This window comes from Lissotriton helveticus, chromosome 5_1 (assembly GCF_964261635.1).
Source record: "Lissotriton helveticus chromosome 5_1, aLisHel1.1, whole genome shotgun sequence".
Classification (NCBI taxonomy): Eukaryota; Metazoa; Chordata; class Amphibia; order Caudata; family Salamandridae; genus Lissotriton; species Lissotriton helveticus.
Window position 1 is genome coordinate 2,031,380,302 of NC_136065.1, and position 16,415 is coordinate 2,031,396,716.

The 16,415-nt window shown below is 49.4% G+C and overlaps 1 protein-coding gene and 1 long non-coding RNA gene across 2 annotated transcripts in view; one reads left to right on the top strand and one right to left on the bottom strand.

Moving 5' to 3' along the window:
• LOC144756209 (E3 ubiquitin-protein ligase TRIM39-like) overlaps positions 1–16,415 on the top strand; it is a 393,646-nt gene that overhangs the window by 173,327 nt on the left and 203,904 nt on the right. The gene's annotated exons all lie outside the window — the stretch shown is intronic.
• LOC144756210 (uncharacterized) overlaps positions 1–16,415 on the bottom strand; it is a 111,535-nt gene that overhangs the window by 58,180 nt on the left and 36,940 nt on the right. The window lies entirely within an intron of this gene.

Consider the following 16,415-nt stretch of genomic DNA (forward strand, 5'->3'; position numbering starts at 1 on the left):
GGCGAGGATTATGCCTTCTTTCTTCACTTTAATGAACAGCAGCGAAGATATAGGAAGACTACATTTCCCATGGAACAATGGGAAAAAAGTAGTTGAACAAAACACATAGTAACAACCAATCATAGAACATAATCAGTGTCCAATCAGGGCTGAGTCAGGCCTCTATAGTCCATCAACAGTGTCCCCTCTTCCTCTTTCGGAGCGCGTAGGCAGCTTCTCCTCTCTCTTCAAGAATCCTGTTTGTTGGAATCATAGCCTGAGGACAAGGGAAAACAAATTACCATAGTAGCACTGAAAATCTACAACCTGTAAACTTAACAGTACCAATGTTAATCATCAACATTTGAATAAAGCAGATTACTTAGTCATACGGGGAGGGATTTCCTCCAACGGAGAGAAGGGCGGGATAATCCTCGCCTCCGAGTCCTTAATAGAATTGAAACTTTCCGTTACGTTAGCTAGGAAATTTTTCATCCTAGGTCTGGACTGGAGGCGAGGATTATGCTTGTTCAAAGTTTGCCACAACCAGATGAGCCATGTTCAAGACAGGTTTGAAATAAAACCTCTTGAACGTGGAATCAGAGGACCAGTCTGCAGCATTGAGGATGTCCTCTAAACGAGCTCCCAGGCTGAAAGCCTTTGAGGCCATGGCTCCTCTCGCAGAGTGAGCTCCAAATTGAGGAAAGCTAATGCCGGCCTCTTGCATCACCCAACGAACCCATCTGGCGATGGTGGGTGAAGAAACCGCTTTAAAGGGCTTCCTAAGTGAAAGGAGGAGTTGCCTTTCTCCAGGAGGACGGAGCTCCTCTGTCATATCCTCATAAGCTTTGAGGCAACGAACCACACACAGCTTCGGGGAATCCGGGAAATCCGGATATGAAATGGACCTAGTATGGCACGTTGTACTCCTGAGCAAAGTAAACGTAACACCATCAGGAGTAAATATTCTGCTAGTAATGTCCAACGCTCGAACGTCTGACACTCTTCTGCAAGAAATGAGGCACAGAAGCATGGCCAACTTAGTCGTCAACTCCTTCCTGGAGAGGTACCTATTCTGTTGCCAAGATAAAAACAAATTAAGGACCTGGTTAACATCCGATAGCGCAGAGTAGCGCGGCTCCGGTGGAAGGGAGAGGCGAATGCCCCGCAACAAACGACAAACCAGGGGGTGCTCCCCTACAGGGGCGCCATCCACCGGGACATGGCCAGAGGACACCGCAGACCGGAAGGTATTAACCTATCGATAAGCTAGGCCGCTCGAGGCCAATTGAGCTAAGAAATTCACCATGTGGAAAACTTCTTCTGCGATCAAGGGATCAAGACCCCGTCGCATACACCAACTGGTCCATCTGTTCATGTGGATCTGTACCTATTGACAGTACTGTCTGCCCATGCCTTAGAGATAAAAGACTCTGCTTCTCGCGAAGGCCAGATGCTTCCCACCTACTCCTGAAATCCGCCACGCCATGAGTCTCAGAGTGTGGTTGGACACCAGCGGATGAGGAGTCCCGCTCGGACTCAACAAGAGAGTTGGAAAGTGGGGGAGTAGGATTGGAAAATCCCAAGAAAGTTCCAGAAGAACTGGAAACCACACTTGGGACCTCCACAGCGGGGTGATGATCACCAGATCTGCTGCTTGCCTGCGAACTTGCGCAGTCACTCTTGTAATCATTGCAAAGGGTGGGAACGCGTAGCCCCGCTCCACACTCCAATCCTGGAGGAATGCGTCCATGGCAGCTGCTAGAGGGTCCGGCGGCCAGCTGAAGAAGCGCGGAATCTGATGATCCAGCCTGGATGCGAACAGATCCACTGAAAATGGGCCCAAAAGGCAGTTCAGACTCAGAAAAACCGACGGGTCCAGACGCCAGAGACTGGAATCCCGAAAATGTCGGGACTGAAAGTCTGCTTCCAGATTGTCGCGGCCCGGGAGATACTCCGCCATGACGGAGACATGGTTCTCGAGACAATACTGTCAGAAACTTGCCGCCATATCTGACAGGGCCTTCGACTTCGTACCCCCAGGTGGTTCACGTAGCTGACTGCCAAGATGTTGTCCATCTTCAGAAGCACACATGACCGTACTGAGTCTTTCGTCCAACAACGCACTGCAAATGAGCCCGCCAGTAGCTCCAAACAGTTGATGTGTAATCTCTGTTCGTCGGGAGACCACAACCCTCCTGTAGAGAGATCTCCGCATCTGGCCCCCCAACCTAGTCGGCTGGCATCGGAACCGAAGATTGCTCTCCCGTTCCAAGCCTCCATGTGATCCAACCACCACTGAATCTCGGCCTTCGCCTCGATGGACAAACAAACCTTGTGAGAATAAGGGTACCGCCTTCGCAGGAAGAACCCTTTGAGTCGTTGAAGAGCCCTGTAGTGGAGTGGGCCTGGAAAAATGGCCTGGATCGAAGAGGACAAAAGGCCTACCACTCGCGCCAGCTGAGGAAGGGAGATCTTGAAGGAACCAAAATATTACATAAATGGACTACACTCACCAATAGCCCATACAACTTATCTCTGAATAATAAGTCAGTCGGCAATGGAGAAGGTTCAATCGTTTATTACGCAAATACAAGCCCTGACAGGGGAGCCTCAGTCTACACGACCCTCGGAGGTGCGCAGAGGAGACTGACTACACACAAGTGGTACAAAGCATATATAAGTTTCACACATAGTACGTTGATACCTTACTTGAAAAGATACAACTTGTCAGTGGGCCAACAGGAAGACCCATCTAAGGCACAATTGATTGGCTAGTAGCAGGGCCTAAGCTATTCCGAGGGCAGGTCAGTAAGGTGCCTCCCTTTCTATCTGTGGCTCGGGAGTGTAAGAACGGGATCTGCTAGAATGCGCGCTTCCCACTAGAAGGGCAGGTGTGACCTTGGGTTTCCCTGAGCTACAACCTAACGAAAGAAGTAGACGGCTATGTCTGCCACGTGATTTCAGGGAAACAGTACTTGAGACAGAGAAACGAAACAAGATGGCTCCGGTCACACCGATAGGTTTAAGCAGTACTAGAGTGAATCGTTCCTGACATCAATAATTCAATGAGAGTAATGAAATGCTAACGTGTGGTTATAAGGTTATATTGTATATACTAGGCCAATAACATGTATTTATCGTATTTATATCCCATCAATCGGTTGTCTGGTCAGAGCTAGACGCAGTTTGTGGCGAATTTTGGTCACCTTCCTGCTCGGAAGGCTGAGAGTGGAGACCGTGGAAACTATGACGAATCCCAAGAATGTAATGTTCTCCATGGGTTGCAACAGGGATTTCTTTTTGTTGATTATAAACCCCAGGTCGTGCAGGAGTGAAACCGCCATCCACAGAAGCTGGGATAGGCGGTTGGGACAAGACGCCATTAAAAGCAGGTCGTCGAGATAGACTATCATACGCACTCCCCTGGACCGCAGAAACTCCACCACAGGTTTGAGAACCTTGGTGAAACACCATGGGGCCGAAGACAGGCCGAACGGGAGGGACGTGAACTCGTAAGTCTGCCCTCCCCAGTGGAACTGAAGAAAACGCTGATGCGGCGGGAAGATGAGCACCACCAGGTACGCATCCTTGAGGTCCAACCTCACCATCCAATCCGACGGTCGGAGGACATCCCTGAGGAGGTGAATCCCCTCCATTTTGAAATGACGGTAAACCAACCACTGATTGAAATCGCTCAGATCGATTACCGGCCTCTTGCCCCCATCGGTCTTGTCGACCAGGAAAATATTGCTCAAAAAACCTCGGGAGTGCTGGGAAGCAAGGGCGACGGCGCCCTTCTCAAGCAGAGACAAAACCTCTCGGTCCACTAGGCGAGAGTCCTGGACTGAAAACTGAATAGGGCGAGGGGGGGACGATTGAACCGGGGATCCCTCGAATTCCAAATGAAAACCTCTTGTGTGATGGTCAACCAAGTTTGAAAATACCGAGCTAAGCGCCCGCCCATGTTTTGAGGGGAAAAAGGGAGAACTCTCATCTGGGCTAGAGGCTGCAGCTCCTCCACAATATCCTCATCCTTTACCCCGCTTTTCTCTCGTGGGGTAGAAGTTGCCGAACCTTGACTGGTCCTGGTATTGCTGGGAGCCTCTTTGCTTGGTCTGGTGCTGCTGGCGACCGGCCGAGCGGCCTCGGCCGGCCCGCGAAAAACACAGGGAAACACTTTTTTGATGGTGGACTGAGCTCGATCTAGTGACGTAAACGTGTTAACAAATTTACCGAGCTCCTTGACAAAGGGCTCGCCAAATAGGCCACCTTGGGCGACTGCACCCGCCTCTGAATCAGCCAGGTCCCCTAGCTTTGGGTCGATTTTTATGAGAAGGGAGCGTCGACGCTCCATGGAAAGAGCACAATTTGCATTTCCCAGGAATATTACAACCCGTTGTGCCCAGCCTGACAGGGTTTCGGGGGAGATGATAGATCCGGATTCTTTTGCTTCCTCAGCAATATCGAGAATTTTTGTAATGGGACCCAGGGCGTCCAAAAGTTTATCCTGGCAGGCCCTCCAGGATCTATCTATCCCCTTTTTGGGGTCTCTTATAAACTTCTGAAGGAAGGTGCCCATACGCTGATCAATATCGGGAGTCGGGCCACCTTACCCTCTAAAGTGGGGCGGGGACATTCCGCCCGAAGGCAGTTGCGCGCCTCCTTCTCCAAGGGACGACGGATAGCAGTTGCGCGCCTCCTTCTCCAAGGGACGACGGATATGAGCTGCCACATAACCGGCTACTTTGTCTGCAGGGGCTCATTCCGAAGAACGCGGGTGGACGATATCATTTGTGTCCAGCATATCCGCGGTATTTGGGGGGTCTTGCGAAGTCCCGGGGAGAGGTTGGGTTGGGACCGCAGGAAGGGAAGGTTGGCCTGACGAGGAACCTGCATCTGGGGTGGGGGGAACCTTAGCCGGAACTACAGGGCGACTAGCCATAAAGGCCTGCCTAAGGCGATGAAAAGCATCCCCATCCACGCCCGTCTCACTGGACCGTTTAGGTGGTGGGGGGCTAAGAGAGTCTTGGGCAGAGGTGGAAGGTACCTGGGAAACAGAGGAAGCAATCTGTTGAGAAATCTTGGTGAAGGCCTGTTCTATCTGGCGCAACAGCCGATCTTCAAGAGGAGAGAGAGCCTGGTCAACGGCCTTGTAGATTGAGGTATCCACTGCTTCGTAGAAAGCATCCCCCCAAGGCATCTCCGCCAAGGGGTCCTCTTCCTCCTCCTCCTCCTGATAGCCATCCGCATAGTATTCCATGACGACACTCGGAAAGAGCTGTGCCAGCAGATGAGGGGGCAGACTTTGGCCTTGTAAGGTGAGGTCGAAACAGGCTGGGTGGCAGCCCAAAGGATTCAATGTGCGCAGAAAACGCAGATATTTTAAGGGTTTCTAGCCCAGGTGTTGAAAATGGCAATGTATATGCACATAAGCGGCGTTCATTTGTGTTCACTGTACCCCTTGTAGAACGGATATCGCGAAACACCGACTGTGTTATCCCGCCAGCATAGACCCATGCACACACGTACACGACAGCCATTTTAGGCCCCATGGCCTCTCTGCCCGTTTGTTAGGTCCCCGGCGCCCCTCCCCGCGCGCACTGCTCATGCATCGGCCATAAAACCCTCTCCCTCTGCGTGACCCTGCTCTAGAAGTAACCCTCCTGCTCGACCCACACCCCCCCATTTCCTCCCAGGAACATCCTACCCCTCAGCTGACGAGCCCCCCCAGCTGCACTTGGCCTTTCGACCCGGTCCCAAGTCCTAAGACCAAGCCTCGTGGATGTACATCCCCCCCCTTTTTTCTGCCCAGCATAACAAAACCGTGATACACCAACCGAAGTGCCCGATCTTATCGCCTGCACAACCTTTGATCTGATCATCCCCTCCTGCCCTCGTGTCCTGTAGGAATGTCTGGCTGAGAGATCACAATCTCTTGTTACATTCAGGAGGGGAGGATGACATCTGAGCGACTGGTATGGGAATAGGCCTGAAGCTGGGATTCCAAGCATGCTTTTTCCTACTTCAAAGCGTCTTTATTGCAATAAGGAATGTTTGTGCATCATAAACATGTGTATAAAAGACGAAGCCTCAGAGAAACTTGTTAGAGCACCTCCTGAAGACACTATGCGAGTGTCCGAAATGACAGGCTCTCCTCATGAGAAATAAAACTCTGTTCTTGTTTTACTGCTTCCAGCGCCCGTCTCTTTATTTGGTAATTGTTCAAGATGGGAACTAAGAGGCGTCCTGCGCCAGCAGCCTGGGCATCAGGTGCGTTATGGGCTGACTTTTCCACAATTGGCGTCCCAACGCGGGGTCCATCAGCGACATAAGGTCCGGTAAGAGAGGTCCAGACGATGGGGTGAACATCTAAACGATTGGAGTATACCTGCCTTGAGAGGGCCCTCGTCCGGCTGCCGATTGAATGAACTTCACCGATTCCGAACGGATCTCTCTCTCTCAAGTGACCTACTGTCCTGACTGGAATCCCACAGGAATGCTGCGGTAAAAACATGGAGAAAGAGAACGATTGGGAGCTGGAAAAGGGAAGGCGAAGAATTGCCCACACGGGCCGGTCCGGGTAAGGTTAAGTAGGACGTCTTTACGTCCGATTGGCAGGATGGCTTTATCCATCTGATTGATTGATTGATTGTACTTGAAGTATTGGTTCTCTTTGAGACATTTTCTATTTGCAAACAGCGATGAATAGGAACGTTCCTCTCTCTTTGCAAATAGTAAAGGATAGGTAATGCAGACGTTTGTCCCCCATTGTAATCCGTCATGCCTATCTTTCTCCCCACTGATTGTTTGTTATCGATTTTTATCGATTATTGCTCTTTGAGATATTCTCTGTCTACAAACAGGGAAGAATAGAAATATTCTGCCCCCCTTTGCAGATAGTGAAGGATAGGTAACGCAGATTTTTGTCCCCTATTGTAATCCGTCATGCCCATCTTTTTCTCCCCACTAATTGATTGATTACTTGGACATTTTATTGTTCAAGGAATAGTTTGTTCGAGGCATTCCCTGCTTGCAAATAACGTAGAAAAGAAATATTCTGTCTAATCTTTGCAAGTAGTGAAGGGTAGGTAATGTGGACCTTTGTCCCCCGTTGTAATCTCTCGTGCCTATCTACTCCCCACTGATTGGTAAACTAGTTCCACCCGGACCATTTATTAGAGGTAGGTCATCTGGCTCGACCGGAGGGCACCCCCTAATAAAAAGGACATATGCAACAGTAACAAAGTAATCACCGTATCCTGTTAACAGAAACTTTAGCATGAAACACGTTAGAAAGAAGGGAAAGAAATAAGAAAACAAAATCAGTAGGCCCCTCCTCTTCTTTCTTCAATAATGGCTGCGACAACACGGGGGGGATGTCTTGCCCATGCCATCGACCCCCCCCCCCCTCTTATCTCCTGGTCCAGCCCCGGCTTGGTATGAGCTCCCCGTTTGGCCCTGAAGCGGCGCCTTGCAGGCCACCGGGGGGGGGATGTCTTGCCTATGCCTCCGACCCCCCCCCCCCCCCTCTCATCGCCTGGTCCGGCCATCATGAATGTTAACGCCGAGAAAAATGGCGTGGGGTGCGCTGGGAGGGAGAGGCGGCGCGAACGAGCCTCTCCCACCTCCCCAGGTGGAGGCCCCCAGTGGCACCCCCAACGCTCCACTCACCCGACAAGGGTTCGTCCACTCTTGTGATGCAGTGACTGCTGGAACTCGTAAAATGGCAGTCGACCCTGCAGGAGCGGGCCCGGCGTGAAGGGATGGCCCAGTTGCTGGTTAATTAAGAAATGAGTCCCAATCAGAAGTGTTCTCCTCGACTTTGAAGATTCTATAAAAGCCACGGGGGCCCCCGACCCCCGCAAACACCCCCGATGGGGCATGACTGCCATGATTGCCCGCGGAACGATGAAAATGTAGCCGCGAGACGTCGGCGCTCCCATGCTGACGCCAGCCTCAGTTTGAATGACTAAAATCCTGCAGACTACAGTTCGGATCAGTTCCGGTGAAAACCCAGTATGACCCAGTAGAAAAAATTGTTGCCTCCCTCCCCCTTTGACTGATGGTTCATACCGCCGATCCTTTCTGTTGCCCTTTAACGGAACTTTTGGACTGCCGAAAGAGGCTCTGGGCCAACCACGAGTTGGTGGAGATTTTGACTATGCCTGGATCTGCCTGGCTGCACCCAAAATGGCGCTGGTACAAATGAAATTTCAACTCCTTGTTGTACCCCGATTGCTCAGCCTTGGTGTCATGAGATATGTATGCAGTTTTTTAAACAATGAATTGATATGGGATGGGTACTGATTATGTGTTCGGACAATGAATTGACATGAGATGGGTACTGATTGAACAGTCGGAAAATGAATTGTTGTTAAGTTTTGGCGCATCATGATTATTGAAAGTTCGAATTTCAACACTTATGATACTCGCTCACACTGAAGTTTCGATATGATTTTATTGCACTTGTCGCATTTTTTATTATGAAATCAACGACCACCGACTCCATTAGGTTTTCCACTAATAAGTATCCCCACATGTACAGTTCCAGCCTGCTTAGGCCGGCCCACGGGGTTGTAGGCCCGTATTTGTGCACCGACATTCTTATTAAAGATTTTTGGAAAAAGCAAACATAGTTGTCACGCGTAGATTGGTAAGTTTCGAATAACTGACCACTATTTCCGATATAACTAAAATACAGGTGAAATGGCTCAGCCGATTAGTTAAGGGTTAAAAGGTATAGTACGCAGAAATATTGCAAATATGAACGGTCCAGGTTTTTGTTGTATGAGTTTTTCATTTTTGTACAGCCTAAAGCAACCGCTAAAGATCCTGGCATTTAGCCTATACTTTATATGCTACCTGTATCAGGAAAGTTGTTTTAAAATGCCCCTAAGTCGCCCCGAAGGAGTGCCACCTGACCCCCCTAGTACGAACGACAACGACCCCGTACCACTGTAGGTTATCCCTTTCCCTCAAAGGAGAGCACGAGCTCGCCCCCCACTTTGCACCGACTGCCCTTTTTTCTGACACCCCCCCCCCCCCCCCACCCCCCCCCTGCACACGATCCGTAATACCACACTCGGGCGACCTATACTATCCACAGGCTTCCGATAATCATCTCTCCCACACTAAACGGTCCACCTGGGCTTAAACGCCAAGTTGGCAGGGACTGCATCCCGTGGAGATAGGCCGAGTATGTAGTAAGTAAAAGCCTTTTCGGGTTTATGCGCGCTAATGTGTTTTTAAATGCTGCCCCCGCCCCCCCCCCCCCTTCTTTTTCCCTCTTTCTGCAGGTCACATCGGAACGTAGATTAAAGTACGAAAAAAATGGTGATCCAGCGGACGAAGAGATGGGAAAAAGGGGTTCGATTATGGTGCCTACACACGACGAGAAAACAATGACTATTTCTCTCCCTGAACTTAGCGCTTGGGAGGACAGCCTGAAGCGGAAACTACAAAATATGACTTCGCTCGGCACCCCGAATAATACAACCAAGAATGACGTGCACTAATGAATAAATTCCTACGTTTAACTAAATAGGGAAAGTTTAAGGAATATTCCGAGGTGAGGTTTACCCAAGTACCCTCCGCTTGGAGGACTAGGAATGTTGCCAGTGTTTAAAATCTACTACCTCCTTTTCGCACCCTCATAGACATGAAACTCAAAGCTGCCCCATTGTTCTCCCAACCGACACCCACTGTTGCCTCAGCCTGGAAACACATTTGCTAAAATCCCACCGTGAGCATTAGCCCGACTAGGTTAGTTCTTGACCAATTGCCAAAGGCGTAAGTGTGTGCAACCAAAGCCACCAGTGAAGGCAGCCGACGATAAAAGAGAAGAAAAAGGTAAAAAGAGCTTAGGATGCTAAGGATGCGCAGCATACAGGAAGAGATCATTTTGGCCAATAACTGTTCTATGTTTTGTCTTGGATTTTTGTGTATAATACCAATAACTGTTCTATGTTTTGTCTTGGATTTTTGTATATAATACACGTACTGTCTCCCCCGCCTGAGTTTGTGTGTACGTAATGTATGGATCTACGTCGTCCCTCTGCCTGTGTTTCCGTATTACTTGACCCCTGCTGTTCTGTGTTGTGTGCGCACTAAAATGGCCTATTATTGTACACGTCTCTCTCTCTCTCTCTCTCTCTCTCATACGTGTACCGAATGGTTCGTTTAGGGTGCGGACGACTCTCTCTCTCTGAGGGTCCCCCTCTTCCCTCCTCCCTTGTGTGGTAACGTTGTGCCCCACCGGCACAAACCTAATTGGGTCTCTTCGAACACAAAGGTGTTCAGCAAAATTGACAGGAACTAAAACGATTGTAACTTGCCATATTACTACCTCTCCTTTCTGCAAAACGATAGAACCCGAGTTGGTAATAAAAGAAAGGACAGGTAAGACGACTGATGTCCCCTAATCTGGCCTTTTTATATGGGGACTATAACGTCAATGGTCTTCTGTTTTTCAGTTCGTTAGAAATGCAATGCCCAGATTGCCTCACCCCTCTGCACTTAAGTGCGGATGTCCAAAGCGTCCTCGCTTCTCCCGATTGACCCCAGCTCCCTGTCCAAAGCGTACTCGCTTCTCCCGATTGACCCCAGCTCCCTGCCCAAAGCGTCCTCGCTTCTCTCGATTGACCCCAGCTCCATATCAGCTATCCCCGAAGCGTAATTGATGACCTTGATTAACCGTCGCTCCCCAAGAAAAGCATGTTTAACATCTGCCCCCCTCTCATGATGATAACCCCCCTTCTTGCAAGAGTTAGCCGACCCCGAAGGGAAATGTAAGATTGTCAGTACTTGGGTTAAAAAAAGGCGAGTCTCTACCTAAGGACTCGATTTCGAGTTTGATAGAATACCCTGTCGATGGGAGCCCGATTTCTCTCCACGTACGTCACGAATGAATGCCAAATAGGCTTACGAATTCAGTGGAAATGCCCTCCTACATACTCCATAAGTGATGACTTCTGACTGTGACCGATGAACCTATCCTCCCTCAACACTTAGGATTGGGGACGGAATTAGGATGTATAAATGTCTTCTCCTGCCAGTTTTTCTAAAACTTGTTTTGTACCCATTCAAAGATACAATCACCGGAGGAGAGGAGCTGGACGTGACGCACAGCCTGGCCACAGATCATGACGCACGTGTGACCTCAACCAAAGGTGGAGTCGCAGAGCAACGAGACGCGGGACGAGGCACCACTATCAAACTCGGCAGAAGAAGGAATGAAGGGCTGCCTTGAAGCCCTCGATTTGCTGACCCACTCGTGCCTGAAGTCCCCGTCCCTTTTGAGCCCGACCGATGGGCTTGCCTGCTCGTCGTCCTTTGCTCCTTTGGTCCCTTGGTGTGTTCAAAGATCTGATCCCGCTCCGCCCTCTCTTCCCTCGATTATTCAACAAACATCACCCTTTTCGCATAACTTTTGACTCAGAAAAGAAGAGCAGCATTTAGATAGAATAAGGTTTTGCCACGGAAGAAGAAAGACACACAGGTGCCCAGCATGAGGCACCCCTAAGAAGATCAGTTAGGAAACAGGACTGTGATCTAATAGCTCCACCGCCGGTGCTCAACAGCGCCAACGAAAGAAGACGGACTCTGTTAAAAAGACATTGTGACAAAAACCCCCCTTCCTGAACTTTCTACCCACCCCTTGACTAATTGCTTGTATCGAACTGAATTCCTCCCTCAACCATTTTTGTATTGCTTTCAAAAATGTTTCATCGGTCACTCATGTATTTAGTTTTCCAAAAGACTCTTATAGCACTGACAAGACCCGAAGGTATCAGAGCACTTTTTACTGTATGTTGATGTCACCGGAGAGAAAGTCAGAACCTGATTCTATAATGTGTCGGAACGTTTTTCTTGATTGACCCCGACTAAGTATTATGCCGATCTCTAGACTTATATGAATAACCCAACAAATGTAAATTCATATGTACCGCATTCCGCCAATCGTATCGACTGTATAGAAATGAACTAAGCTTATGTTAAAAAGCGGCGACTGTTGAAAATGGCAATGTATATGCACATAAGCGGCGTTCATTTGTGTTCACTGTACCACTTGTAGAACGGATATCGCGAAACACCGACTGTGTTATCCCGCCAGCATAGACCCATGCACACATGTACACGACAGCCATTTTAGGCACCATGGCCTCTCTGCCCGTTTGTTAGGCCCCCGGCACCCCTCCCCGCGCGCACTGCTCATGCATCGGCCATAAAACCCTCTCCCTCTGCGTGACCCTGCTCTAGAAGTAACCCTCCTGCTCGACCCACACCCCCCCATTTCCTCCCAGGAACATCCTTCCCCTCAGCTGACGAGCCCCCCCAGCTGCACTTGGCCTTTCGACCCGGTCCCAAGTCCTAAGACCAAGCCTCGTGGATGTACACCTCCCCCCCCCCCTTTTTTCTGCCCAGCATAACAAAACCGTGATACACCAACCGAAGTGCCCGATCTTATCGCCTGCCCAACCTTTGATCTGATCATCCCCTCCTGCCCTCGTGTCCTGTAGGAATGTCCGGCTGAGAGATCACAATCTCTTGTTACATTCAGGAGGGGAGGATGACATCTGAGCGACTGGTATGGGAATAGGCCTGAAGCTGGGATTCCAAGCATGCTTTTTCCTACTTCAAAGCGTCTTTATTGCAATAAGGAATGTTTGTGCATCATAAACATGTGTATAAAAGACGAAGCCTCAGAGAAACTTGTTAGAGCACCTCCTGAAGACACTATGCGAGTGTCCGAAATGACAGGCTCTCCTCATGAGAAATAAAACTCTGTTCTTGTTTTCCTGCTTCCAGCGCCCGTCTCTTTATTTGGTAATTGTTCAAGATGGGAACTAAGAGGCGTCCTGCGCCAGCAGCCTGGGCATCAGGTGCGTTATGGGCTGACTTTTCCACACAGGGACCGCGCTGGATAACAATTTAAGCAAACCCCGTGTGACGGGTATCAGGTCTGGGTAATGTCCCTCACAGTGCCCTCCAGATATACAAGACCTTAGTAGATGTCATCAATTGGGAATACAGCTCCGCCAGAAAGAATGGGCAAGGCGTGAGCGTAGGCACTGGCAAAAGCGGCAGAAATAAAGTCTTCCAGCTGCCGAATTACACCTCTCGCGGCGTCACCCTCAGACCTCGTTCTGGCTGTGGTCCGAGCGCGACGTTTGAAAACTCCACCAGAGAGATCAAACCGAGCCGTGCTGCACCTCCTGCCACGCCCTCTAGCGGCGGGAGGCCCAGAACCGCCAGCGCGGAGCCGCATAGGGACGAGATCGTCCCCGCGGCTAAAACTTTCAGCGCAGCCCACACGCTAAAGGTGTCCGACGTACTGTCGGAAACAAATTCGTGAAAAACCAAAGCGCACGAAGGCGCACACAACACCGGCGCTACCGAAACGGCGCGAATCCGCCTGTGACGAATACAAACATAAATCGCATACAGCGTGAAAGCGCCTAAAATATCAACATGACAATGCAAACATCATAACACAATGGCGCAAAATAGCGCACATGACATTAACAACGAGAAATAGTTAAGAATCAAGCACTAAACAGGATAAAATGCTGAAGAGTACTTAACTTGCTGCGTAGCAGCGAAGGGAGAGGGGACACTGTTGATGGACTATAGAGGCCTGACTCAGCCCTGATTGGACACTGATTATGTTCTATGATTGGTTGTTACTATGTGTTTTGTTCAACTACTTTTTTCCCATTGTTCCATGGGAAATGTAGTCTTCCTATATCTTCGCTGCTGTTCATTAAAGTGAAGAAAGAAGGCATAATCCTCGCCTCCAGTCCTGACATAGAATCAGTGCTCTGGTCACTTTTTCCTTTGCTGTTCTAGGAAGCAGGGGAAGGAATTTCTTAAGGTACTTTAATATCCGAAAACAGCCCCCAGCCAGTCTTTTGATTTGGGTCTGATGGCCAGAGCGATTCTATGAACGGGGGCGGGGGGTGGGGAACTTTCCATAAAGAAGGATTTCTGACTTATCCTCATTGCAGTTGAGCTGAGCAGCACAGAGGCACTGAAAAACAGCTGTCAGACACTCTTTTGCCTTCACAGTAAAGAACTCCGATTTGCCCCAAGTGAACAGAAGTTGAGCATCGTCTGGGTAAGCAACTATCTTGGCTCCCCAATCTTCCACCAACTAGACCAAAGGGGTGACATAGATATTAAAGAGCAGGGGACTCGAGGAGGACCCCTGCAGCACTCCTGTGGTCACAGGTAGAGGCGGGACGAAAATGGCGGGAGCCAGACCTGTTGCGAACGTCCTTCCAGGAAGGATTCCAGCCACCTCCAAGCCAACCCTGAGATACCTATGTCCGCCCGCCGTGCTAAAAGCAACGAGTGGGGTAAAGTATCAAATGCTGCCGACAGGTCCAGCATTATAAGTGCCGCACTTCCACCAGAGTCCAAGCAATCTCGAATAGCTTCAGAGACTTCAACTAAAGCAGACTCAGTGCTGTGGCCAGTCCTAAAACCAGATTGCATCGAATGGAGTAGGTTAGAGTCTTCCACAAAATCAGTGAACTGTTTAACTGCCTTTTCACATATTTTTGCCACGCAGGGGTGCAGAGAGATAGGGCTATAATTCCCTGGGTCTCCAGGATCCAGCGAGGGTTTTTTTTAGCAACGGGAAGATCTTCGCCTGTTTCCACTCCACCGGAACAACTACCTCTTGAAAGAACAGATTAATGAGTGCATTAACCTCTGGGTTGACAAATTGTGCGACAGAGGCCAAGAGCCTTGCCGCGCAAGGGTCTGATGGAGACCCGGATTTCATAGACTTCAAAATTTTGAGGAGCTATCACCTCAACAGGGGGCACAGAGTCCGACCTAGGCAAGCTCTGACTAGTGAACGATGCCTGAATGGGCTAGTTCTTGTTAAAAAAGAAATTGGAGAGCTTTTTGCACCAGGCAACTGATGCAAGGAGTTTGGTGGTCTCCGCTTTAGGGGCCATAAAGCTCTGACGATGGAAAAGATTTCCCACAAGTTATTGCTAGCGGTTTCGATCCGCTCGGTATAATACAGGCCTTTGGCCTCACTGATGGCCATATAATATCCTTTCTGAGCTTCTCTAAGTCATATGAGGACATCTGGAGATATAGAAAAATATGATTACATTTGCCACCTATTATTACTTTCATAACGTGGTAATAGATCGAGAACAACAATGAACATACTACTTATCTATATCGCAGGCACTAACCCAGAATGGAGCCAAAGTTTGCTGAAAACTACATGGCTGCCTTTTAAGTTTTGTAAAGACCTCCACTAGCCAATTTTATACTGCCTTGTCATCTGCATGCACCACAGTATACCACAAAGTTACAGCAATATACTGGGGCAAAAGATATAACTAAGTATTTTTAACACTACTAAATCTATTGATACACAGTACCATAAATTACCATTTATACCCTATAATCTATATTCTTGCTGCCTTACATCGACATCCATTTTTCCACTTTCTTGCTACATCTGTTTAAACTACCATCTATGCCACTCCACTCGTATCTACATCTCCCTTATCCCCCTCCCCCCCCGCGATCCTCGACTGCTCAACCACAGCTACCACTGAGAGTCAAATGCAGAAGAGGTGCTTGCCCCATGACATTCAGAGTAAAACGCCTCAACCAGCACGGTTGGGCCCAGTAGCCCTGCCTGCACGGTGGCCCATTGAAAGAGTTTCTGACAACTACACTCTATGCTATGGCACTGCACTCTGTGCCACTTCTTCAGTCTCCACTCTGCCATTCCACTGTGCATCACTCAACTCTGCCTCCCACCTCTTCGCTTATTCCACTGTATGCAACACTACTGTATGCCACTCCAATCTACGCTACTCCACTCTCTTCCACTTCACTCTCTTCCACTCCACTCCACTCTCTTCCACTCCACTCCACTCTGTTCCACTCCACTCTCTGCCACTCCACTCTCTGCCACTCCACTCTCTGCCACTCCACTCTCTGCCACTCCACTCTCTGCCACTCCACTCTCTGCCACTCCACTCTCTGCCACTCCACTCTCTGCCACTCCACTCTACTCTCTTCCACTCCACTCTACTCTCTTCCACTCCACTCTCTTCCACTCCACTCCACTCTCTTCCACTCCACTCTACTCTCTTCCCCTCCACTCCACTCTCTTCCCCTCCACTCCACTCTCTTCCCCTCCACTCCACTCTCTTCCACTCCACTCCACTCTCTTCCACTCCACTCTCTTCCACTCCACTCCACTCTCTTCCACTCCACTCCACTCTCTTCCACTCCACTCTCTTCCACTCCACTCTCTTCCACTCCACTCTCTTCCACTCCACTCTCTTCCACTATACTCTATGCTATTCTATTCTACGCCACTCAATTCCATGGCACTCCATTCTAAGCCACTTCACAGTATGCCATTACACTGCTATTCCACTGTATGCTAT